The 26,214-nt window shown below is 38.1% G+C and overlaps 1 long non-coding RNA gene and 1 other non-coding gene across 3 annotated transcripts in view; both read left to right on the top strand.

Moving 5' to 3' along the window:
* Positions 1-26,214, top strand: part of LOC130705078 (uncharacterized) — a 415,252-nt gene that overhangs the window by 321,313 nt on the left and 67,725 nt on the right. For both annotated transcript variants that reach the window (XR_009005739.1, XR_009005740.1), the window contains exon 3: positions 23,652-23,741. This is a non-coding gene — a long non-coding RNA (uncharacterized LOC130705078). The remainder of the gene's footprint in view (positions 1-23,651; positions 23,742-26,214) is intronic.
* LOC114236379 (U6 spliceosomal RNA) lies at positions 22,230-22,336 on the top strand. The gene has a single exon (XR_003622358.1). It is a non-coding gene; the product is annotated as a U6 spliceosomal RNA (small nuclear RNA).

Here is a 26,214-nt window from a genome sequence, read left to right as displayed (position 1 = left end):
CACTGAATCTGTAGATCACTTTGGGTAGTATGGACATTTTAATAATATTAATCCTTCTAATCCATGAGCATGGAATATCTTTCCATGCATTTGTATCTATTTCAATTTCTTTTATCAGTGTCTTGTAGTTTTCACTGAACAGTTCTTTCATCTCCTTGATTAAATTTTTCCTAGGTATTTTATCCTTTTTGATGCAATTGTAAATGAGCTTTCTGATAGTTTGCTATTAGCATACAGAAGCATAACAGATTTTTGTTTATTGATTTTGTATATTGCAACTTTATTGAATTTGTTTATTAGTTCCAACAGTTTTTTGGTGAAGTCTGTAGGATTTTCTATATATAATATCATGTCATTTGCAAATAGTGATGGTTTTACGTTTTCCATTCCAATTTGGAGGACTTTTTTCTTGCCTAATTGCTTTGTCTAGGACTTCTAAGACTATGTTGAGGTGAGGGTGGACATCGTAAGGATGTCCATTTTAAAAATGTATACATGTATGTCTTTTAATTGCCTTCACTCATTTAAATATTATAATTCCCACCAGATTCCCTCATGGAAATCAGAATTTCAACAACCTTTCTCATCACTGCACCAGTAATTTTACTGTTAGAGAGTGATGATCAGTTCTGAATGGGGTTGTAATCCATACATTCATGATATATTTAACCAATTATGACAAATGTCAAGACCTATATTTTTTCATTAAATTCTTGGGTCTCGTGACTTTGTCAAATTACTTGATTTTGGCAAGTATCATCATCCTCATCTTTAAAATTAGGGCTTAACTTGTGCAGATGGCTAAAAGCAAATAATTATGTTTTTGATTTTTGACATGTTGAGTTTGAGGAGCCTTTACTAATTGGAGATACTTAGTAGGTAGTTTTGTGTATATATAAGATGGGGTTCATATGAAATTTCACAGCAAGAGATAGAAATTTGAAATTTATTTTTACATTAATGTATTTGAGACCACAGGCATAAATGATATTCCTTAGGGATATAGAGTAAAGTGAGAGAAGGACCAACCACCAAACTTTTAAGAAATCCACTATTAAGTGGCCAAATATATGAACCTGCATTGAAGGCTGAGAAGAGAAGGCCAGATAGAAAGGGGAAACCCAGCAGATATAGTATTATAAGCTCAAGAAAGAGAATGTTACAAGTGGGAATAATGAACACACTTAGAGGTCAAGTAAGTGGAAGATTGAAATTCTCTGATAATTTTAATGGAATGGAAGTTAGTTGGCAGAAGCCAGGTGTAAGTGTATAGAGGGGAAAGTGTGTCTTTCTTCTAAGATGTGAGTGAATTGAGAATGTTTGAATGTAAATGGAAAGGTTCCAGTTCCTCTGTTTCTACTGTTCTCTCTACCTAAAATATCTTACCCCATCTCTACCTATTTAAATTTACACATCCTTCATGCTCCATTTCTTCATTTTTTGAATGATATTTTATACGAGTCAAGCTTTAATTGCAGGGACCTGAATATACTTTAGCTACTATAAGCAGAAAGGGATTTATGTAGGATATTATATGGATTACAAAATCATTGTTGAAAAAAAACAGATGAAAATCTTAGCTTCCTGGAATAATTTCAAACAAAACACCACAGAGCTACATTTTGAAGACAGCTGCTCCTTTGGCCACAATCAGATATCTATGTACTGAACAAATATCTTAGGAAATAAAACTGTAAGTATATGCTATTCCCAAAAGGTATCTGATTAACATGTTTCAGTTGGATGCTTATCATTCTAATAGGAGTTTTTATACTCATTCTCCATGTGTAGGTATTCAAAATTAATATATAGTATTGATTTGCCTCTTTCTGAAACATATTTATCTTGTATGATAATGTATATTATTCTACAACTTTTTCACTTTTACTAAGTGGAGATAAAGGAGGCAGCTGTATGTATTTCTCTGGCACTCAAAATTGTATGTGTGATTTTTTTAATTAAAATTCAGGCTATAGTGTATATCACTGTATGATTATCTGAAAATGTCTTTATTTATTCTCCTGACATGGGCAGTTTGTTCTCTTTACAATTTTCTCTGTTGAAAATGCTGCAATATCACTTCTACTTCCATCAAAGATAGAGTACTGGATTTACCTGCTCCCCTGCCCTTAACAATTAAAACACTAGACAAGATATACGACACTGGACACAAGAACAGTGATCCCTGAGATACAAGAAAAAAATGAGGTGAGCCCTCTGATGCCATAGTTTATTGCTTTTAGAGAATTTTCATGTTGTGGCACAGTAAGGACTAACTCAGGTAAAGCTTGGTGTGCTCCCTAAGCTGAGGAATCAGAGCTGAGGGTCCAGGGAGATCCTAAGTAGCTAGGATTCATAGGACAGAATACCAGAGGAGAGAAATATAAACAGAGTGAGAACTGTGGAGATTTGCAAAGGGATACAGGAGAATACTAATCAGTGCATGCTTGTGATGAAAATACCCAAGGCTGGGGAACAAACATGCAAAAGGATTAAAAGAAATGTACTCAGAGCTCACACAGTACTGGGAATAGTGCCTATTATTAAGTTTTTATATCTATATTTATGAGTTTTTTTGACAGGAAACATGAGGTTTCTGGATCAGAGGAAAATGTTTAATTACTCAGAGAACATATGTTGTCAGTCTCTCATGCTCCAATTCCCCATAGGGCAATGCAGTGAGGGCAGAAATCTCTTGTGTGTACATAGGACCTATACAAGAGAGCTGACACATCTGCTCCCACCACTCCTCCAGAGAGAGGGAGAGAGACTTTTGCCTTTTAACATAAACAAATGCTCCTTGGGGGGTAAAGTGTGAAGGTCCCTAAGTCAATTATAGAAATAACACCAAGAGTCTTTAACTCCCAAGGCTTGTTTATCATTCAAACATCCATTCATCCAGGTACCAGCAATCTTTGTTAAGAAAGCCCTGATCATTTAGCATTGTTTTCCTGACTCCTGTTCCCACCAGCCAGACTGGAGAATCTTATAATTCAGAAGAAATTGGGTAGTCAGAAGGCTCCTACCTCAGCAGTAGGGATTAATAATCCCAAAATGAATGTGGTTATGGTCACACCTAAAAATTTTAAAGTGAGGCCTAAAATGATCAAACTTTCCAACAGGAATACAAAAGTATCTCCCACTTATCAAGGTAAAATTCACAAAGTCTGTCATCTAATTAAATAATTTCCAGGCAATAAATAAAAACAACAGAAAAACCCTCAGTAAGAAGAAAAATTAAATATTGAAACTGACCCACACATAAATGCTTCAATTAGCATACAAGCAATTGGAAAAAAAAAGCTTTTATAACTGTATTCCATATTTTCAGAAAACTAGAGGAAAATGAAACATTATAAGTATGGAAGACATAAAAAAATATCCTGACTGAAATTCTAGAGGTGAAAATTATAGTGCAGGAGACGAAAAATGCACTGAATGGAATTAATAGCAGACTAAATATTGTGGACAAAAAGATAACTAAACTTGAAGACATAACAATAGGAACTATCCAAAATGAAACAAAGAAAACGGCTCATTTTAAAAAAGCAAAATAAATAAATAAACCATTAGTGAGCTATGCAATAATTTCAAGCAACTTTGAAACGAAACCCAAGAAACACAAAGGAACCTATAACAAGGCAAATAGTAAATATCTTAGAATCAGCAGTAAAGAGAATATCTTAAGCATCCAGAGCAAAAACATTTTATCTACAGAGGAACAAAGGATGACAGCAGATTTCATCTGGAAATAATGCAAGTGACAAGAAACTGGAGCAACATTGTTAAAGTACTAAAAGGAAAAAAAAAGTAGAATTCTATATCCAATGAATATATATTTCAAAGACAAAGGTGAAACAAAGATTTGTTGGGTCATACAAAAACTGAAAGAATATTTTATTAGCAGACCCAACTGTAAGAAATGTTAAAAGAAGTCCTTTGGACTGGAAGAAAATGATAGTAGATGATATCATATTTCTGAGCAAAGAAATAAAGAGCACCCAAAATGGTAATATGTATGTAAATAAATAATACTTTTTTCTTCTTATTTACATCTATAAAAGATCATTGACCTCTTAAACAGCAATGAAATATGGGGTTTAGAACAATGAAGAAGTAAAATGTATAACAATAACTCAAAGGTCAAGAGGAGAAAAGGGGAAATATACTGTTTCTACATGACTTACAGGTGTTCTGTCCACATTCTAGATGCTAATCCTCTGTCAAGTGTATGTTTTGCTAACATTTTTCCAAGGATTATGGTTGGTTTTATTTTGCCTCCAGTGTATTTTTTTTAGATTTTATTAAAGTATAGTTGATTTACAATGTTGTGTTAATTTCTTCTGTACAGCAGAGTGACTCAGTTATACACATACATACTCTTTTTCATATTCTTTCGCACTATGGTTTGTCACAGGATATTGAATATAGTTCCCTGTGCTATACAGTAGGACCTTGTTGTTTATCCATCCTATATATAATAGTTTGCTTCTGCTAATCCCAAACTCCCATTCCTTCCCTCCCTTAAGCCCCCTTGGAAACCACAAGTCTATTTTCTATATCTGTGAGTCTGTTTTCATTTTGTAGATATATTGATTTGTATCAAATTTTAAAATTTTTATTGGAGTATAGTTGATTTACAATGTTATATTTATGCTGTACAGCAAAGTGAATCAGTTATTCATATACATATATCAACTCTTTTTTTAGCTTCTTTCCCCATAAAGGTCATTACAGAGTATTGAGTAGAGTTCCCTGTGCTATACGGTGTGGCCTTATTAGTTAGCTATTTTATACAGAGTAGTGTGTATATGTCAATCCCAATCTCCCAATTTATTCCCCCCCCCTTACCCCCTGCTAACCATAAGTTTGTTTTCTACATCTGTAACTCTATTTCTGTTTTGTATATAAGTTTATTTATACCTTTTTTTAAGATTCCACATATAAGCAATATCATATGATATTTGTCTTTCTCTGTCTGACTTACTTCACTCAGTATGACAATCTCTAGGTCCATCCACGTTGCTGCAAATGGCATCATTTTGTTCTTTTTTATGGCTGAGTAATATTCCATTGTGTATATGTACCACATCTTCTTTATCCATTCCTCTGTTGATGGACATTTAGATTGCTTCCATGTCCTGGCTATTGTAAATAGTACTGCAGTGAACATTGGGGTGTATGTGTCTTTTTGAATTATGGTTTTCTCCAGTTATATGCCTAGGAGTGGGATTGCTGGATCATATTGTAGCCCTATTTTTAGTTTTTTAAGGAGTCTCCATATTGTTCTCCATAGTAGTTGTACAAATTTACATTCCCGCAAACAGTGTAGGAGAGTTCCCTTTTCTCCACACCCTCTCCAGCATTTATTTGTTTGTAGAATTTTTAATGATGGCCATTCTGACTGGTGTGAGGTGGTGCCTCATTGTAGTTTTGATTTGTATTTCTCTAAAAATTAACGATGTTGAGCATCTGTTCATGTGCCTCTTGCCCATCTGTATGTCTTCTTTGGAGAAATGTCTATTTAGGTCTTCTGGCCATTTTTTGATTGGGTTCTTTGTTTTTTTGTTGTTGAGTTGTATGTGCTGTTTGTGTATTTTGGAAATTAAGCCCTTGTCGGTCGCATCATTTGGTTGATCACCAGAGGTTGTCTTTTCATTTTATTTGTGGTTTTCTTTGATGTGCAAAAGCTTGTAAGTTTCACTAGGTCCCATTTGTTTATTTTTCTTTTTATTTCTATTGCCTTAGGAGACAGACCTAGGAAAACATTGGTATGATTTATGTCAGAGAATGTTTTGCCTATGATCTCTTCTAGGAGTTTTATGATGTCATATCTTATATTTAAGTCTTTAAGCCATTTTGAGTTTATTTTTGTGCAGGGTGTGAGGGTGTGTTCTAACTTTATTGATTTACATGCAGCTGTCCAACTTTCCCAGCACCGTTTCCTGAAGAGACTGTCTTTTTCCCATTTTATATTCTTACTCTTTTGTCAACGATTAATTGACCGTAGATGTGTGAGGTTTTTTCTGGGCTCTCTACTCTGTTCTATTGATTTGTATATCTGTTTTTGTGCCAATACCACACCATTTTGTTTACTGTAGCTTTGTAGTATTGTCTGAGGTCTGGGAGGGTTATGCCTCCTGCTTTGTTCTTTTTCCAGGGGATTGCTTTGCAATTCTGGGTCTTTTATGGTTCCATATAAATTTTAGGATTATTCTAGTTCTGTGAAAAATGCCATGGGTAGTTTGATAGGGATCACATTAAATCTGTAGATGGCTTTGGGTAGTATTGCCATTTTAACAATATTAATTCTTCCAATCCAAGAGCATGGGATATCTCTCCATTTCTCTAAATCATGTTTAATTTCCTTTATTAATGTTTTGTAGTTCTCAGCAAAATAAGTCTTTCACTTCCTTGGTGAGGCTTATTCCTAAGTATTTCATTTTATTTTTTGTATGCAATTTTAAAAGAGACTGTTTACATTCCCTTTCTGATATTTCATTATCAGTGTAAAGAAATACAACCGATTTCTGTATGTTAATATTGTATCCTTCTACCTTCTTGAATTCGTTTATCAGTTCTAGTAGTTTTTGTGTGGAGTCTTTAGGGTTTTCTATATATGGTATCATGTCATCTGCATATAATGACAATTTTACCTCTTCCCTACCAGTTTGAATACCTTTTATTTCTTTTTCTTTTCTGATTGTTGTGGCTAGGACTTCCAATACTATGTTGAAGAGAAGCGGTGAGAGTGGGCTTCCTTGTCTTATTTCAGATTTTAGCAGGAAGGCTTTCAGCTTTTTACTGTTGAGTATTATATTGGCTGTGGGTTTGTCATAAATAGCTTTTATCATGTTAAGATATGTTCCTTCTATACCCATTTTCATAAGGGTTTTATCATGAATGGATGTTGAATTTTACCAAATGCTTTTTCTGCATCTACTGAGATGATCATATGGTTTTTGTCCTTTCCTTTGTTGATGCGGTGTATCACATTGATTGATTTGCGTAAGTTGAACCACCCTTGTGACCCTGGGATGAATTCAACTTGGTTGTGGTGTATGACCTTTTTTATGTGTTGTTGGATTTGGTTTGCTAATATTTTTGTTGAGAATTTTTGCGTGTCTATATTCATCAGATATTGGCCTTTAATTTTCATTTTTAGTAGTGTCTTTGTTTGGTTTTGGTATCATGGTGATGGTGGCTTCATAGAATGCCTTTGGGAGTGTTCCTTCCTCTTCAGTCTTTTGGAATGTTAGAGAAGGAGCGGTATAAGTTCTTCTTTGTGTGTTTGGTAGAATTCCCCAATGAAGCTATCTGGTCCTGGACTTTTGTTTGTAGGAGTTTTATTTTTATTTATTTTTTACATAGTCTATTTCATTTCTAGTGATTGGTCTGTTCATGTTATCTATTTCTTCTTGATTCAGTTTTGGTGGGCTGTATGTTTGTAGAAAGTTGTCCATTTCTTCTAGGTTGTCAAATTTGTTGACATGTAATTGTTCATAGTATTCTCTTATGGTTTTTTGTATTTCTGTGGTATCAGTTGTGATACCTCCTCTTTCATTTTTTATTTTGTTTATTTGGGTCTTCTCTCTTTTCTTGGTGAGCCTGGCCAGAGGTCTGTCAATTTTGTTAACCAAGAACCAGCTCTTGGTTTTATTGATTTTTTCTATTGTTTTTTAATCTCTATTTTATTTGTTTCCTCTCTGATTTTATTATCTCCTTCCTTCTGCTGACCTTAGGTTTTGTTTGTTCTTCTTTTTCTAATTCTTTTAGGTGATGGGTTAGACTGTTTATCTGAGATTTTTCTTATTTCTTAAAGAAGGCCTGTATCACTATGAACTTCCCTCTAAGAACTGCTTTTGCTGCATCCCATAGATTGTGTGTTTTCATTGTCATTTGCCTCAAGGTATTTTTTAATTTCTTCTTTGATTTCATCATTGACCCATTGGTTTTTCAGTAGCATGTTGTTTAGTCTCCATATAATTGTTGTTGTTTTTTTCTTGCTTCTTTTTCTGTGGTTGATTTCTAATTTCATGCCATTGTGGTCAGAAAAGACGCTTGAAATAATTTCTGTACTATTAAATGTCTGTTAGTTTTTGTTTTATGTATTTGGGTGCTCCTATATTGTGTGCATATATGTTGACAAGTGTAATATCCTCTCCTTGTATTGATGCTTTTATCATTATATAGTGTTCTTCTCTACCTTTCTTTATAGCCTTTGTTTTGAAGTCTATTTTGTCTGATAAGAGTATTGTGACCCCTGCTTTCTTGTCATTTCTATTTGCATGAGATACCTTTTCCATCCCTTCACTTTCAATCTATGTGTGTCCTTTGCTCTAAAGTGGGTCTATCCTAGGCACCATATTATAGTCTTTTGTGTTTTTTTTTTAATCCAATCTGCCACTCTATGTCTTTTGATTGGAGCATTTAGTCCACTGACATTTAAGGTAATTATTGATAGATATGTATTTATTGCCATTTTAAACCTTGTTTTCCCATTGATTTTATATTTCTTCTTTGTCCCTTTCTTTTTCTTTTTCCTTTTGTGGTTTGATGATTTTCTTTTGTATTATGCTTATGTTCTCTTCTTTTTGGTTTTGTGAATCTATTGTATGTTTTTGATTTGTGGTTGCCCTGTTTTTCAAGTATGTTAACCTGTTTCTATATATACTTACTTTAGACTGGTGGTCATATAGGCTTAAACACATTCTAGAAAAATAATCCACATTGTCTTACTCTCCTCCCTTACATTTTATAATTTTGATGTCCTCTTTTGCATCTTCATGTTCATCCTTCTGCTGTTCTTTGTGGTTATCATGGCTTTCACAGAAATTTTTTGATTTTATTTTTTTAAATCTGTGTGCTGGCTTATTTAAGTGATTTACTTTCCAAATGTGATTTTCTCTTTCCTATAGATTCTTGCTTCTTTTCTATTTAGAGAAGACCTTTCAATATTTCCTTTAGGATAGGTTTAGTATTGCTGTATTCTTTTAGTTTTTGCTTGTCTGAGAAATTCTTTATCTCTCCTTCTATTCTAAATGATAATCTTGATGGTTAGAGTGTCCTAGGTTGCAGAGTTTTCCCTTTCAGGACTTTGAATATATCTTGCCACTCCCATCTGGCCTGCAATGTTTCTGTAAAGAAATCAGCTGATAGCCTTATGGGGGTTCCCTTGTAATTTACTCTTTGTTTTTCTCTTGCTGCCTTTAGAATCCTCTCTTTAACTTTTGCCATTTTTATTATAATATGTCTTAGTATAGGTCTTTTGGGGTTTATCTTGTTCAGGACCCTCTGTGCTTCTTGTATCTGGATATCTGTTTCCTTCTTTAGGTTTGGGAAGTTTACAGCCATAATTTCTTCAAATACATTTTCAGTCCCCTTTTCTCTTTCTTCTCCTTCTGGGATCCCTATTATGCATAGATTGGCACACTTTATATTATCTCATAGGTCTCATATTGCTTTTATTCTTTTTTTTTTTATTTGGGTTTCTGTCTGCCATTCTAATGGGGTGATTTCCATTATTGTATCTTCCAGATCACTTGTTCATTCTTCTGCATTATTCATTCTGCTATTCATAACCTTTAGTTCAGCTTTGGTCTCTTCAAATGAATTCTCTAATTTTTCTTGGCTCCTCCTTATAGTTTCTAGTTCCTTTTTTACAATAATCTGCATTTCTGTCAATAGCCTTTCTTAATTCCTTCAGTATTTTTATTATCTCCTTTTTGAATTTGGTGTCTGTTAGACTGAAGAGGTCTGTTTCATTGTTTGTTTTTTCAGGGGAATTCTCTCAATCTCTTAATTGAAAGTGGTTCCTCTGCTTCTTCATTTTACATACTTTTCTCTTGCTCAATGAGTTGAGAAGAAACAATTATTTACTGTGGTCTTGGAGGTTTTTTTTTAATGTGGGAACGTCCCTGTGTAGTCTCTATGGGTTTAATGTTTTTTGGTGTGAGGGCTGTTTTTAGTATGGATGCCTGCCACCTCTTTCCTCAGTGCATGCTGGACGTTATCCCCTTGATAGGAGGTGTGACTGGTGTTGTGGTGACCAGAGCCTGCACTGGATATCAAGTGCCTCCAGTGTCTTTTGATACAGATTTTAATTACACTTTTATGTAGTCAAATTTATCGTTTTGTGTAGTTTGTGCTTTGTCTTGAATTAGAAATCTTTCCTCACTATTTCCAAAATCATGAATATATTCTTTTATATTCTCATCTAAAAATATTCCCCCCCAAAAAATAATAAAATAAAAAATAAAAATATTCCCAATACCCTCATAATAAGCACCATTTCTGCTTAAATTAGCCAACTGATACAAAGTTCATTACAGGGGAGTGCTGTGATTGCTTTCCTTTTATTGAAAAATAATCCTCTCTACTTGCAAAAGTCATCCTTTCAGAACTTCAGGAGGATTCCTCATGGTGTGAGGAGTAAGGAAGAGGATATGCCAGCCGGGTCAGTCACATCAACCCTAGCAATCAGAGGGCTGACAGCTGTCTCATTTTCAAGTCCTTGTAATTACTGGAGGTGCCCAGCCAGGAAGAAAAGTAGTTATGCCCATGAAAGAGTTCTGGATACATAAGAAGGAAAGAGATAACAACCAGTGAGAGCTCAGCTTTCCCAGGTCCATCAGCCTATGTTTGGGAAACCATTTCACCGATGATAACAAATAAGGGCTTGCTGTTTTCAGTGTCTGAGCAGGAGCTGCTTAAATTTCCCCAGTCAGTATATTTCTGCCATTATTCAAGGTACTCCCCATTTTATTTTCTAACTCATCTTCTTTTGGAGGTCACACTCAGTTCTTATGTTCAGCTAGCTTCCTAATTCCTCTTTAAATAAATAGATAATAGAAGAGGGGATGAAATCTTTACTCAGTCTCTAGGACAGACTCTGACAGAAGCAAAAATGGAGCAGAACAGGTTCCGGAGGTGCTGAAATGTCAGCTATATCTATTCCCTTAGATTGATAACTCTGATTCTGTTTTTGAAACACTCTTTGAAAATTTCTTACAGAAATATGCTACTTACTTTTTAACTATCTTATTTCTGTTTTTTCTTGCATAATCATAATTTATATTACAGTACTTTAAATTTATTATCCCAAATAATTTCAGAGTTATTTTCAACATTATTGTGCAACATTCTTTTGATTGGATTATTCTTCAAAAGGGAAATTATTTTTTCACCCACTGTTTCCTCCCTGTGTTGCTTAAAAGAATTAGAATAGTTATCAGTTATGTAGTTTTGAAGTACGTACAGTGGAAAAAGTTACTTTGACTAAAATTTTAAAAGTAAATTATCTTCTCTTCAAACATATTCTGCTAATGATTACAATAAGTTTTATTTTATTTCTCAGTATAATGGAATAAATTGCATTTTGTTTTTCATTTGAGTAGACTATGTACCAGAGTAATATTAAGTAATCACAAACAGTCTGTGGTTTTTGTTTTGGACTTACTGCAACATGAACTGTGAGGGGCGAGGCAACATTTTCTCTAATTGGCCCTTGTCTGAAATTCTAACACTGTACTCAAAATTCCATCCCAGCTCTGAATTTTGGGTAAGGTTATGTGAGGTTCTCCAGCTCAGATAATGGTTGGTTATGATAATAAACAGCTGGTGAAGCCTTGGCAAGAAGCTGGTGTTAAAGAACTTAGAGTGAAATCAAACCCTAGTGGACAGGGGTACCCCACACCCCAGCTGCTGGTTCATCCCATCCTGACCTATAGCTCAGCAGCACAGAACCTTCAGACCCAGTCAGGCCTTGAAGACTGCAGAGGGCTTTTAGTTTTCCAGGAACAATAGATATTTCCAGAAAATAAAGTCTGGCATTTTTGGATAGGAGTCCTTGCAATTCCACTACATGTGCTGGTGTTGCTAAGGCCTGATTACCTCTTGAGAAATGTGATATCTCATTTCCTGTTGGCCAGAGCAACTTAGTTAAGGACCTAATCAGAACCCCACAAAAATGCCCCAAGGAAGACCAAGTTTATATTTGAAGCTACCTCATTTCCCTTGTAAGTTCCCTCTTTGTCTCTTCCTACCTTCTCCTGGAATCCCAAACCCTTATACTGTTCTCTGACAACCCAGACATTTCTCCTGCCACTTACACAGGCCTGAACTCTCCAAGCAGAAAACTTCCCTCATGAAGTTTTCTTGTCCCATTTCCATGATTACAGACTCCCTGAGCAGGGCCAAAGATGAGGGTGCAGGGCATTGTAGAAATGGTATGTCTTCTAAAGCTCAGAGATCCAGGGTAATCTACTCCAGCTGCAACCCTAGTATCATGATGTGTTGGTTCAGAACAAACCAAAAACTAAAATTACAGGCCATGCCTGAATATAGGGTGAAGCAAAACTACCCTAAACAGTCACTGTTTCCTAAAGGATAGAGATTTTACTTTTTAAATTACACTATGAGAAGCAGGGATTTGCATTCCTTTATGCCTTTATGTGACAATTGCAGAGTCCCTGATGCACAGAGAGAACGGGGTAAAGTATAGTCTATGGTGACAAAATCAGAAGGGACAAAGGACTAAGGGAGTTGTAGATCTCTCCCACCTGTCTTCATCCATCTGGCTTTTACCCACTGCTCCAGTCAGCGTAGTGTGAGTGTTCCAAAATCTCCTCCTTGTCCTACCCACCCCCCCGCCTCCAACTAGGACTCAACGTGCTCCCCTCAGTGTGTCTTTGTCATAGATTTTTACTGTGTCCTGTCATCACTGATAACTTTATCTCTCTCTGTCACCATAATGCACGTGTCATGCACATATGTCATATCTTTTGTGAATTTTTCTCACAGCACTTGGCACAAACATGGCATGCTGTTAGGTGACTACTAAAAGTTCAAACATTAGGGTAAAAAGGCATGATCTCATACCCATGAAACAACCATGTTGTTTATTCAGCTTTACATTCATATCAGATAACCAGAAGCGTGAACTGTTTAACGTAATGAAAGGATGCAAATGATATCACCTGGACATGATCTGCTATATTTAAGACTCAAGAATGTGACTTAGAACAGTTGGCTAGAATCCATGGTCCACTTATCTGACCTTCTGATAAAAATGGAAGCTAGTGAAAATAATGAGAGTATACATATACTAAAGGTAAAGGTAAAGATAAAGGTAAAGATAGTTACACCATTGGCCTTTCTTGTGTGGTGACTGGCACTGGGCCCATTCATGCCTCATGTGTGCCCCAGGACAACTGTGGACTTTCCTTCGAACCATGGTAGAGGCACGAACCCTACTCATGGATCAGGAAGGGTCTCATTTCTTGGCCGCTCAAGAAATAAGAGATCAAGCCTGAAAGCTAGATTCTTCCGAGAAATAAGAGCAAGAGGAGCAAATAGACAATGTGATGCTATGTGGAAGCTGCCTTGTGTGTGTGTGTGGGGGGGGGTGGTCAGGGAGGGCTGGGGATGCGCTTTTGTGAGCCAGAAAAGGTATCAGAGGAAAAGAGCAGAGGGAGTGTGAGGCCATGCCATGGAAGCAGGGGATAAAAGGGGCGGAAGACACAAGGAACGTTCCGGAGCCAGGCAAGCAGTGATGGCGGCAGCCGGGGAAAGGTCTCCGCGCCCTAGTTGGCATTCCTCCGGTTACCGCATGGTAGGGAGCTGGCTCCAGTGAGACAAAAGCATTCATTTATGGCTGGTAAGCAATCTTGGGGCTGTAACCAAATCCTCCAGGAGCTGGTAAACAGTTTCCATGCCTCTTATGAAAATACACTGTGTTCTGAAGTGAGACTATATATTCTCAGGAGCTACGGGGTTCACAGAAATGTTTTCAGTAGCCCTTGCCATTGAAGTTCCAAAGAGACCTTGGATGTTACTTTTAATCAAGCTGAACGGTTAGCACATACTGCACCCAACCAGAAGCAATGACAGTGCAAGGACCAGCTTTGATCATCCCTATTAGTGCCTTGTATGTAACTACCCGAATAATGTGACTAAGTGATTCTGGCACCAAATCTATGTTAACTTACTGTGGATGGAAAAGTATCAACATGTATTGAGCAAGCAGGGTGCCAGACATTTTGCTGGATACTTTAACTAGTTATCTCACTGGGTTCTCATAACAAACCAAGAGGTATGACTTTACAGATGAGAAAACCGAGACCCTGAAAGGTGAAATAAATTGCCTAAACCATACAGCTACCAAATAGTAAAGGTATATTTTGGACCCATGTCTGCTAAACTCTTTCCACCTGCAACATTAACAGTAATCACTGTAATAGAGCAAATGTTTATATAGCATTCATTCTGTGCTCTAAGCATTTTATATACATTCTTGGAGGTGACATCACTCCAGCCTCCATTTCCTCACAAAGATCAACAATTAGACAGCTATCCATGAACAAAAGCAGCTCTGGGAAAGCTCTGGAGTCTGCTTAAGGAACTTTAGCAACACAGTGGGAGGAAACCCTGAGAATAACCACACAAGAGAAGAAAGACAGCTTCATTTTGCGTGAATCGTCCCATCCCCCAAGCGAGCATTGCTCCATGCCAAGAGGGAACTTCCCAGGTAGAAAGAGTCCCCCTTGCCAGGAGAAGTAGAGCAGGGTGAGCAACCAGCTTCCCCAGCCTTTCCAGGTACCACATGAAGGCCTCAGTTCAGTTTTACCCTGCCCAGGCTGCCAAAGATGAGATGTGTAGAGCCAGCTAAGAAAAGAAGAGCCAAGGGAGAAAAGCAGGGGCTACCAATAGCAGCCACATGGGAGGAGCCATTTCGGTTCACAGTGACCTGCTTTGCGGACAAACTGAGCAGATTTGGCCGCTGAAGAAGCCATTGGTCAGCACAACTGATGTGGACCCCCCTTACAGATTTCACCAGAATTTGCCCCACAGGTATTCATGTTCATTGATGCCAGCTGCCAGAGTACCTCCCTGCTCCCTCCCTCCTGCCCCTACTAGAGCCCAGGGACTACACCTGCAGCCAGTCCAGACCTCTGTGGCTATGCAAATGCAAAACTCCAGCCTAGACTCCCACAGAGGAACCCATCGCTGTGCATATGCTTGGGAATCACCCTCCAGATATGTACTGGTATGCTGCTTGCCTGACACCTGTCACCAGCCTCCACTACTGGGAGCACACCTTGGGGGAGACTGTGCAGCTACAGGATGGCATGCTGACAGCCAGGGCCCCTGCAATTGCAACGGGCCCAGATCAGGCCGTTTTCTGTCCTGGCCTGCACTACCGTGTTCACCTGCAGCAAGCCCCTCTAGCTGTGTACCTGAATGGCCCTGGCCCAACCCTCATCACAGGCCCCCAGTGCAGGGCCTGGCTGTGGAGGGACAACTATGCAGTCACAAGTGAGCACACTGACAGCAAAGCCCCTACAGCTTCCAGTAAGCCCATAGTTTGCCCTGGCCTTTCTGACTGCCCTGGGCTGCACCACTACATTTGTCTGTAACCAGACCCTGCCACTACATAGGCACCTGTAGCTGGCCCCACAGCCAAGTGTATGCACGCCACCAGCTCCAGGCGCCACCATTGCCTGCCCTCCTAGTCCATACTAGCTGGACCTGAAGGTGCCACTGAGGATCCCCAAAGCTCTTGCAGACACTGAAGACTCCCTGCAGTCCTCACCAAGAACCATACATTCATCAATGCTCTGGACCTCAGCAGACTGAGCGTAATGAACATCATGCCACCTTGGACCCAGTGTCATCTCATGTAGCACTTTGTACCATTGGACCTGGTGTCATGCTCCAGGATGCCCCTTCCTGTAGGTGAAAGTCTTCCTTTACCAAATTCAGTCTATAAAGCCTGGAAGAGATGACTGCTTCTTCAAATGTACAGACACCTAAGCAAAGCTATAGGGATCATGAAGAATTGGGAAAACATGACTCTACCAAAGGAATATAGTAAGTCTCCAGTTACTGGCCCCAAAGAAGTAGAGATCCAGGAATTTCCCAACAAAGAATTCTAAATGATTTTTCCAAAGATGTTCAGAGAGCTATAAGAGAACACAGATAAACAATTTAACAATATCAGGGAAACAGTACAAGAACAAAATGAGAAGTTCAACAAAGAGATAAAAAAGGACCAAACAGAAATCTTGAAGCTGGTGAATTAATGACTGAATCTAAGAATTCAATAGAGAGCTTCAACAGTAGGCTTGATGAATCAGAAGAAAGAATCAGTGAACAAGAAAACAGACCAATTGAAATTATCCAATCAGAGGAGCAAAAGGAAAAAATGAAAAGGAATAAAGCCTACTGTACATATGTGACACCATTAAAAGAAAAAAAGTTTTACATCACTGGGGTCCCAGAAGGAAGAAAGAGAAATTAGTAGAAAGCTTATTTAAATAAATAATGGCTAATAACTTCCCAAATCTGGGGAGAGATATATATTTCCAAGTTCATGAAGCTAATTGGTCAGCACAAAATTTCAATCCAAACAATCCTTTCCAAGACACAAGATGAGAGCAAGCAGTAATAAAATAGAGATCAGAAAAACAACAGAAAAGATTAATGAAACTAAGAGTTGATTTTTGAAAAGAGAAACAAAATTGACAAACTTTAGCTAGACTAAGGGAAAAAAAAAGACTCAAATAAAATCAGAAATCAAAGAATAGACATTACAACTCATGCCACAGAAATAAAAAGGATCATAAGAAACTACTATGCCAGGGAGGGGAGGGGTGGGGGAGGGATTGATTGGGAGTTTGGGATTAGCAGAAGCAAACTATTTTATTTATATATATATATATATATATATATATATATATGTATATATATGTATATATATGTATATATATGTATATATATGTATATATATTATAATGGATAAACAACAAGGTCCTACTGTTCCCTGAATAAAGTACAGGGAACTTTATTCAATATCCCGTGATAAACCATAATGGAGAAGGATACACACACACACACACACACACACACACACACACGTGTGTGTGTGTATGTGTGTGTATAAGTGAATCACTTTGCTGTACAACAGAAATTAACATAGTAAATCACCTATACTTCAATGAAATAAATTTTTTTAAAAAAAACTATTATGAACAATTTTATGCCAAGAAAATGGACAACCTAGAAGAAATAGAAAAATTACTAGAAACATACAACCTACCAAGACTAAATAATGAAAAAACAGAGAATTGGAACAGACCAATAATAAGTGAGGAGATTGAATCAGTAATCAAAAACCTCCCAACAAAAAAAAGGACCAGATGTTTTCGATAGTGAATTCAACCAACATTTTTTTTAATTAATTAATTTATTTATTTATGTCTGTGTTGGGTCTTCGTTTCTGTGTGAGGGCTTTCTCTAGTTGTGGCAAGTGGGGGCCACTCTTCATCGCGGTGCGCGGGCCTCTCACTATCGCGGCCTCTCTTGTTGCAGAGCACAGGCTCCAGACGCGCAGGCTCAGCAGCTGTGGCTCACGGGCCCAGCTGCTCTGCGGCATGTGGGATCTTCCCAGACCAGGGCTCGAACCCATGTCCCTTGCATTGGCAGGCGGATTCTCAACCACTACGCCACCAGGGAAGCCCCCAACCAACATTTAAAAAATTAACATCAATCCTTCTAAAACTCTTCCGCAAAATTGAGGAGAAGGAGGGAACACTCCCAAACTCATTCTAGGAGGCCAGCTTTACATTGATACCAAAGCCAGATAAGGACACTGCAGGAAAAGAAAACTATACACCAATATTCCTGATGAATAAAGATGCAAACATTCTCAAAAAATATTAACAAACTGAATTCAACAGCACATTAAAAAGATCATACACCATGATTAAGGGGGATTTATCCCATGGATGCAAAGATAGTTCAACATCTACAAATCAATCAACATTCCACCACATTAGTAAAAAGAAAGGTAAAAGTCATATGATCATCTCAGTAGATGCAGAGAAAACATTTGACAAAATTGAACATCCTCTTGGGACTTCCCTGGTGGTCCAGTGGTAAAGAATCCACCTTACAATGCAGGGGATGTGGGTTCGATCCCTGGTCAGGGAACTAAGATCCGACATGCTGTGGGACAACTAAGCCCACGTGCCACAACTACTGAGCTCGCATGCCTCAACTAGAGCCCACATGCTGCAAACTACAGAGCCCACACGCTCTGGAACCCACGCACCACAGCTTCAGAGCCCATGCGCCCCAGAGCCTGCGCGCCACAACTAGAGAAGAGAAAACCCACATGCCACAACTAGAGAGAAGCCCGCGCACCACAACAGAGAGCCCATGCGCTGCAATGAAAGACCCCACATGCCTCAACAAAGATCCTGCATGCCACAACTAAGACCTGACAGAGCCAAAAATAAATAAAATAATTTTTTTTAAAAATTGAACATCCCCGCAATAAAAACTCTCTACACTAGGTATAGAAGGAACATATTTCAACATAATAAAAGCTTTGGGCAAACCCACAGCTAACATCATACTCAGTGGTAAAATGTTTAAAGCTTTTCCTCTAAGATCAGGAACAAGAAAAGAATATCCATTCTCACCACTCCTGTTCAGCATAGTACTGGAAGTCCTAGCTAGAGCAATCAGGCAAGAAAAAGAAATAAAAAGCATCCAAATCAAAGAGGAAGAAGTAAAATTTTCTTTATTTGCAAATTATATGATCTTATATATAGAAAATCTTAAAAGCGTCACCAAAAAATGTTAGAACTAATCAATGAGTTCAGTAAAGTTGCAGGATACAAAATCAACATACAGAAATCACTTGCATTTCTACACACTAACAATAAAGCATCTGAAAGAGAAATAAAAACAATCCCCATTCACAATAATATAAAAAATAATGGAATACTTAGGAATAAATTTAGCAAAGGAGGTGAAAGATCTGTACACTGAAAACCATGAGACTTTGATGAAAGAAATTAAATAAGACAGAAAATGGAAAGATAGTCTGTACTCAAGGATTGGCAGAATTAATATTGTTAAAAATGGCCATACTACCCAAAGCTGTCTATAGAGTTAATGCAATCCCTATCAAAATTCTAATGGCATTTTTCACAGAAATAGAAAAAAAGATCCTAAAATTAGTATGAAACCACAGAAAACCCTGAATAGTCAAAGCAATCATAAGAAAGAAGAAAATACTGGAAACATTACACTTCCTAATTTCAAAGTTATAGTAATCCAAACAGTATGGTACTGGCATAAAAATAGACATATAGACCAATGGACCAGAAGAGAGAACCAGAAATAAATCCTAGCATATACAGTCCACTAATATTTCCCAAGGAAGCCATGAATACTCAATGGGTGAAGGATAGTCTCTTCAATAAATAGTTCTGGGAAAATTGGATAACCGCATGTAGAAGAAAGAAATTGAACCCCTTACACCACTCACAAAAATTAACTCGAAATGGATTAAATACTTAAGCATAAGACTTGAAACAATAAAACTCCTACAAGAAAACATAAGAAAAACCTTCTTGACATTGGTTTTGGCAGAAATTTTTTGTATGTAACACCAAAAGCACAAGCAACAAAAGCAAAAATTAATAAGTGGAACTACATCAAATTTCTGCACAGCAAAAGAAATGCTTCTTTTCAACAAAATGAACACTAACAAAATGAAAAGGAAACCTGTGGAATGGGAGAAAATATTTGCAAATCATATCTAATAAGGGGTTAATATCTAAATAAAGTTCTCATACACCTCAATAGCAGGAAAAAATCTGATTAAAAATGGGCAGAGGAACGAATAGACATTTTTCCAAAGAAGACAAGACCTACAAATGGCCAACAGATACATGAAAAGAAGGTCAACATCATTAATCAACAGAGAAATGCAAGTCAAAACCACAACGAGCTATCACCACATTCCTGTTAGAATGGCTGTCACTGAAAAGACAGAAGATAAGTGTTGGTGAGGATGTGGAGAAAAGGAAACCCTTGTGCACCGTTGGTGGGAAAGTAAATTATTGCAGCCACTATGGAACACAGTATGGAGGTTTCTCAAGAAATTAAAAATAGAACTACCACTGTATGATCCAGTGATTCCACTTCTGGGTATGTATCCAAAGGAAGTGAAAACAGGACCTTGAAGGGATATCTTCACTCCCATGTTCATTGGAGCATTATTCAGAGTAGCCAAGATATGGAAACAACCTAAGTGTCCCTCAAGGGATGAGTTGATAAAGAAGTTGTAGTATACATATACACAATGGAAAAATATTCACTGATGAGAAAGAAGGAAATGCTACTATTTGAGATAATATGAATGGACCTTGAGAACATTATGCTAAGAGAAATAAGTCAGAGAAAGACAAATGCTGCATGGTAACACTTATGTGGAATCTAAAAAAGCCAAACTCATAGAAACAGAGAGTAGAGTGGTGGTTACCAAGGGCTGAGAGGTAGGAGAAATGGGGAGATTTTGGTCAAGAGTACTGTTTTATGCCGGTCTCAGCCTATCAGTAACTAGTGTTGTTGCTGGACCCTTGTGGTTCTTATCATGATTGTAAAATGCCCTCAGCAATAACCAACAGGAAACTTTGGAAAAAAGGTTTATTATTCAAAGGTTCTGGAAATTACACAGCACACCTCGGGCCGCACAGTGAAGTCAGGGGTAGAGAAAGAGAGGCAGCAGGCCTAGGGTTCTGCTTTTATTGGGATCAAGTATGGGGACCTAGGGTTTCAAGGGCCTTCTTTTTATTGGGGAATTTAAAACACAGAATGGGAATTTAAAACGTGGGAAGAGAATAAACAAGCAGCCCAAATGGTCAGTTATTGAAATCAATCAAGATCTCTGAAACCAGCTGTCACATCCTCTCAATGACCTCCTCCAACAGTTAAGATGGATATAAAAGAGTATTTTGGTGTTATGGAATAGTTCTTTATCTGATTGTGGCAGTGTCTGTTACAATTCATAGAAATGTATATTCCCCCAAAAAAGTCAGTTTTATTATATAATAATTTTTAATGAAAAATAAAGTGCAGGCTTTGCAGACAGACTCCCTAGGTTTGAATCACGTACTAGCTCTTTATCTTGAGATATGTTACTTAATCTCCCTATTTCCTAATTTCCTCATAAAAATAATGGGAATAATAGTGACAGCAACCTCATAGGTTTGAAGTGAACATTAAATGGGGTAAAACATATAAGCATTTAGAACAACCCCTGGTATATAGTAAGTGCTCAATAAATATTAGCAATCATTATTAGTACACGTATACATTATGTGGGATTGTTTTATGCTGTGTAATTTTAAAAGAGTATTTTCAACAATTCAGGTGTTCCTTAGTTGATGAGTAGATAAACAAATGTGGTCTAGCAATACAATGAAATAGTATTCAGAAGTAAAAAGGAAGTAAATACTGACCCAAGCTACAATATGGGCAAACCTTGAAAACATTATGCTAAGTGAAAGAAGCCAGACACGAAAGGTCACATATTGTATGATTCCACTTATATGAAATGTCCCTAATAGGCAAATAAGTAGAGACTTAAAGTCAATTAGTGATTGCCAGGGGATGGGAGAAAGGGAATTGGGACTGACTGCTAATAGGTATGGGATTTTTTTTTGGAATGACAGAAATGTTCTGGAATAGATCACGGTGATGGTTGCTCAACTCTGTAAATATACTAAAAACCACTGAATTGTATACTTTAAAGTGTGAACTTTATAGTATGTGAATTATGTCTCGATAAAGCTGTTATTTTTTTATATATATATACAATTTTTGCTTGTGGCCTTTTTTCAAGTTTATTTATTTATTTTTGGCTGTGTCGGGTCTTCGCTTCTGTGCGAGGGCTTTCTCTAGTTGCGGCAAGCGGGGGCCACTCTTCATCGTGGCGCGCAGGCCTTTCACTATCGCGGCCTCTCTTGTTGCGGAGCACAGGCTCCAGACGCGCAGGCTCAGTAGTTGTGGCTCACGGGCCCAGTTGCTCTGTGGCATGTGGGATCTTCCCAGACCAGGGCTCGAACCCGTGTCCCCTGCATTGGCAAGCAGGTTCTCAACCACTGCGCCACCAGGGAAGCCCAAGCTGTTATTTTTTTAAATCTCTGAAACAGAGGAGCCTGGGGCAGTTGGGGGCAGCTCAGGCTGGCTCTTTATCTAGTCACGTGGCTGGCAAGGTGTTTATAAGAGATAGCTGTCTTTGAAGTGGATGCCTCTTTGAAGTGGCGCCCTTGGCAATCAAAGCTTAAGTCAGACACTTGCATCACAAAAAGAAAAACCAACCGTTAGGGCTTATGCTACAGGTACAAACTGTCCGTCACAAGATAAATAAGGTGCTCTCTTCAGCAGCACATATACTAAAATTGGAATGATACAGAGAAGATTAGCATGGCCCCTGCACGAGGATGACACGCACATTCGTGAAGCGTTCCATATTTTTCATCCACATTTGTCAGATTCAAAATCCCAGTATTTTCTAGTGTACCTTGACTATAAATTAAAAATTGTTAAAATAAATGATTTTATGGCATTATAATATGTTAGTAATTTGTTAGTTTATATCAGATATTTATGGTAACTCTAGTATCTTGATGGCTATCGTAAATCATGTAGAAATTAAATTTGAGTTATAAATTACCCCTTTGCAAATTCAGTTGTGGATATTATAAATCTATAAAATATAAATTCATGTAAGTAATAAACTAACGCTACCTTAATATGCATATGGAAAGAGTTAAATAATAAATTTCTTAGAACTAAAAAAAAAAAAATTGAATAAGTTCGAAGGGATCTAACGTACAGCATGGTGATTATTGTTAATAACACTGTATTATATACCTGAACGTTGCTAAGACAGTAAGTCTTAAATGTTCTCATCACAAAAAGAAATGGTAATGACGTGATGGAAGTGTTAACTAACGCTATGGTGGTAATCATTTTGCAATATATAAGTATATCAAATCAACACACTGAACACCTTAAACTTACACAACATTAATGTTAATTATATCTCAGTAAAGCTGGAAGAGATATTTTTAATTAAAAAATCACTGTTTTATAAATTAGCTCATTTTATTCTCACAACAACTTTATGAGAAAGACACCATTACTATCCCTGTTTTATAGGTAAGGAAACTAAGGTCAGAGAATTTGAATAACTTGCCCAAGGTCATACATACTAAAAAGGGAAAGAAATGGGATTCAAACCCAGGAAGTCTGACTCCAGAAACCATACTCTCAACACATTCTACTGTTCTGTTTTCAAATATTCTGGAACTAAGTGCTTTTCAGAACTTTAGACTTTGTAGCCAGACAATGTCAAAACTCCAAAATGGCATTAATAAGCCCTTAAAGGAAAACATGCCTGACCAGAATCCTAGGGATGAGAGAGGTAACTCATCATCCCTAAGTAACTGAGTGGGAAAGACGCCAAAACTTCTTGAAACATTATAATACACATCCCCCACTGTGACACCTCACCTCACCTAATACCTCTTGCTGAAACCCCAGAAGTTAAGGGCAGGCACCTGGAAAAGCCTCAAGGGACCTAGGGAAGGCTGGCTTCCAGTGTTGAGACAGACTCTACTTCCAACACGAGTAGCTGCCCCCCTTTAGGACCACCATACCTGCTGCTTCTTGGCCTTAGATCTGAGAGGTAGGAAAAACATATAAAATCTTCATACGCTGAGCACACACTTCATAGGGAGAAGCAAAGTTCAGATCAAAACAGCTGACTTGGCTTTCTTATTTTCCAGAGCTGCCTAAAATGTATCTCATGAGGAATTCAGCCATCTCTGAAGGACTTCTTTGGGAAGAGAGTGTGAGTCAAGACCTCCAGAAGCCAGGTAGGGTGATCCACCATCTTGGTTTGCCAGGGCCTGGGGGACTTCTAGGGACACGGACTTCGATTGCTAAAACCAGGACAGTTGATCACCCTTCACTCTTGTTAGGGTCAGCAAGGACCCCTAGGATTCTTCTTCATTCCAGCGCATTCCATTCATGCCAAGCTGTGCTACTCACAGATACAGAGGCATCCAGTCATGCAAATGTGTTTTCTGACGGTGAGCATTTTATTTTGACTCCCCCTTCAGCTATTACTGCTGTAACCCCAGCACCCATTTCCTTAGAATGGCTGCTTTATTCACTGAGCTGGGCTGCTTAAATAAGAGGGGATTATTTTCACTAGTTGGTGCCTCCCAGCCAGAGGGGATGTAAAGCTTCCTGGCTTGTTTAGAATTTAACCCAGTCTCCTTGAGCTGCTGACTCTCTGAACTCATCACCAGATAGGCTGCTATCAACCTGGGATAAAGATGCCAGACATGAATAATGATGCATTTCACCATTTTAAAGCTTCTCAGTTACAAAGCAGTAGCTGGACTGGCCCCAATGAAGAGTTTTGACTAATTGTTTTTCATTAAGTTTTTCAATCCCTTACATAGTCAGCTTCTCAGAAGCATGTGTCTTGTGGGCAGGACCACCCAATGTTCCCTTGGAAACCTGAAGATGGGGTACCTTAGTGCATGAGCATTTAGAGTGCAGTCAGTCCCATTTAAAATTCCCCATTGTAAGTAAAGCTAAGCATGTAGTGACAGGCACAGCCCCTGCTTATAAGAGCTGGTGCAGTCTAATTAAGGAACTGCACACACACACCCTCCTGCAAGCCCCAGGGATTACAGATGTCAGAAGCTGTTAGACAGAAACTCATTTCTAACAGAGGAGGAGGGGAACCAGGTGTGAGTTCAAGCACCAAGGTCTCTGCCAACTGCAGCAGTTCCCTTCCAAATTGACCTCCTGGCTTTGTGTCTTCTACACTTGGGGAAGGCATCTGGATGCCCTGGGGTTGTCCCATGTGGAGGACTGAGTGACTCAGCCTTGGAAGGTGTGTGCAACCCCCCATCATCTCCTCTACTCTGCTCACATCCACCCATGCAGTTCAGCCCCAGGGACTTTGCTGCTCTTCTGTCTGGCAAAGGTGCCTGCCAGAGCCCCATGGTCTCTGATTATACTAATAAGATCCATCCCTGAACAGATGGGCCACCTCACTTACAATGGACTTCATATCTGGCCAAGATAGACCATTATCTATCTAATGAGCAATCTAGCAAAGGAGGTTGAACATGCAAGCATCATTCTTCATTTAATCATCCAAGCTGTTGGCTCATAGGCCATGGACTGTCAGGCAGGATGCGTTGGGCCTTCGTATATGTAAAGGTGTGGGCAGGGGAAGAGCCTCTCAGAGACCAACCAGGGCACCAGATGGAGTTAGATAGCATTACGTGCATTTAGATTGCGAAGGCTCCCAACCTCTTATGAACAAAGAGCAGGCTGCCCAGCTCCCACCTGAGAGATGCCATGATAGACGGAATGTCTAGGAAACAGCAGTTTTCATGCTGATGAGAGCAGTGTTTGTTCATTTTTATTGTCGGCTGCAGTCATTCTTTTTTTTTTTATTTTAATTTTATTGGAGTATAGTTGATTTACAATGTTGTGTTAGTTTCAGGTCTACAGCAAAGTGATTCAGTTACACATATACATATAGTCATTCTTTTTTAGATTCTTTTCTCATATAGGTTATCACAGAATACTGAGTAGAGTTCCCTGTGCTATACAGTAGGTCCTTGTTGGTTATCTGTCTTATATGCAGTAGTGTGTGTATGTTCATCCCACGCTCCTGATTTATCCCTCCCCCCAGTGTTTCCCCTTGGGTAACCATAAGTTTGTTTTCGATATCTGTAAGTCTGTTTCTGTTTTGTAAATAAGTTCATGTGTATCATTTTTTAAAAATTAGATTCCCCATGTAAGTGATATCACATGATGTTTGTCTTTCTCTGTCTGACTTACTTCACTTCCTGTGATAATCTCTAGGTCCATCCATGTTGCTGCAAATGGCATTATTTCATTCTTTTTATGGCTGAGTAATATTCCATTGTATATATGTACCACATCTTCTTTATCCATTCCTCTGTCGATGGGCATTTAGGTTGCTTCCATGTCTTAGCTGTTGTAAATAGCGCTTCAGTGAACATTGGGGTGCATGTATCCTTTCAGATTACGGTTTTATCTGGATATATGCCCAGGAGTCGGTGTGCTAGATCATATGGTAGCTCTATTTGTAGTTTTTTCAGGAACCTCCATACTGTTCTCCATAGTGGCTGTACCAATTTACATTCCCACCAACAGTGCAAGAGGGTTCCCTTTTCTCCACAGCCTCTCCAGCATTTATTGTTTGTAGACAGTCATTCTTAAATTTTAGCTTTCAGAAGATCACTTGGAAGGATTTTAAAACCCAAAGTAGGTCCAGGTGTGGGACCAGAGAAT

This window comes from Balaenoptera acutorostrata, chromosome 16, assembly GCF_949987535.1.
Source record: "Balaenoptera acutorostrata chromosome 16, mBalAcu1.1, whole genome shotgun sequence".
Lineage (NCBI taxonomy): Eukaryota > Metazoa > Chordata > Mammalia > Artiodactyla > Balaenopteridae > Balaenoptera > Balaenoptera acutorostrata.
The sequence above is the reverse complement of the archived record's forward strand: the minus strand, read 5'-3'. Positions and strand labels throughout refer to the sequence as shown.